The sequence below is a fragment of the Lycium ferocissimum genome, chromosome 10, assembly GCF_029784015.1.
Source record: "Lycium ferocissimum isolate CSIRO_LF1 chromosome 10, AGI_CSIRO_Lferr_CH_V1, whole genome shotgun sequence".
Taxonomy (NCBI): domain Eukaryota; kingdom Viridiplantae; phylum Streptophyta; class Magnoliopsida; order Solanales; family Solanaceae; genus Lycium; species Lycium ferocissimum.
Genome location: NC_081351.1, coordinates 41,336,704 through 41,337,986, shown reverse-complemented (window position 1 = coordinate 41,337,986; position 1,283 = coordinate 41,336,704).

The window sequence follows — 1,283 nt, the reverse complement described above, 5'->3', positions numbered from 1 at the left end:
GAGGATAGTCCTTTCTTTCTAAGGCATGAGTCCTATGGCATGAAATTCCTTTACTCCTTTGAATGTTCCCTCTCCTAGAAAGCTATGAGTTCTTGTTCATGAAAGATCATACGAGATAAGAGATATGCTACGAGCAAGATAACGATAATGATAAGCTAAAGTCTAGAAATGTTATAGTTTTGATACGATGTCGATCATTATATACACTCACCTTATGCTTGTTCCTTCAAGGTGAGGCAGAATACTTATGAATGCTCATAATGACATGGGGGTCACGGACCTTACGTCACCTCCGACAGAGTATGACTATACATGAGTCTCTGTGCGTGTATTGCTATAAGTATGTCATGATACGTATATTATGATAAGCATGTATGATAAGTATACTATGATGAGCATGATATGATGAGATTACACCCCGCCTAGTTGGTGGGCAAATACCGCCAAAGCGGCAGCTATACACCATGGCCAAATGGCGTGGGTTCATTACCAGTGGGCGGCGTAGACGATACCCGGACGCGGAGGCACGGGACGCGGGCTAATGCTAATACCGATGTTATTGATTATCACACCGTACCTATATATGGTGGGCACCTATGTATTTATGCATATATGATATGATGATGAATATGAAAGTAAGTCAGCATGTATGAATCCTTTTATGATTCAGTCATACAGAGATTGCTCCTTATTGATGCCCCCTTATTTTATTGATGTCTCATTATTGTTTATGCCTTACATACTCAGTACAATATTCGTACTGACGTCCTTTCTTCGGACGCTGTGTTCATGCCCACGGTAGATTGAGGGAGTGACCCGGACTCGGGAGCTAGCAACATTCGAGAGCACTCCATCTTGGGAGGTGTTGCTGATTTCTTTTGGTACATATTTATGTATATTCATGATTGGGCATGACGGGGTCGTCCCGTCCCATGTCTAGTATTCTAGTAGAGGCTCGTAGATACGCGAAGGTGGGTAGTATGGTCAATGACTTTATGTATATGCATATATGTATTATTTGATGTTTCTAATGGCTTAGGTTTATAAAAGCAATTATGTTTCAGAAAATGATAATTTCATGTGATTATGAGCATATAGTATGAATGAGGGCTGGTAAGCAGTAATGTGAGCGGTGTTCGGTGGTTAGCCCCGGATACCCGTCGCGGCCCGTAGCTCGGGTCGTGACATTTATCAATTCATTAGTAATCTAGGGAACGTTATAACTCTTCTCCACAACATCCTTAAGGTATCACTAACTCAATGCTCATAGTCCTCGTCCGACA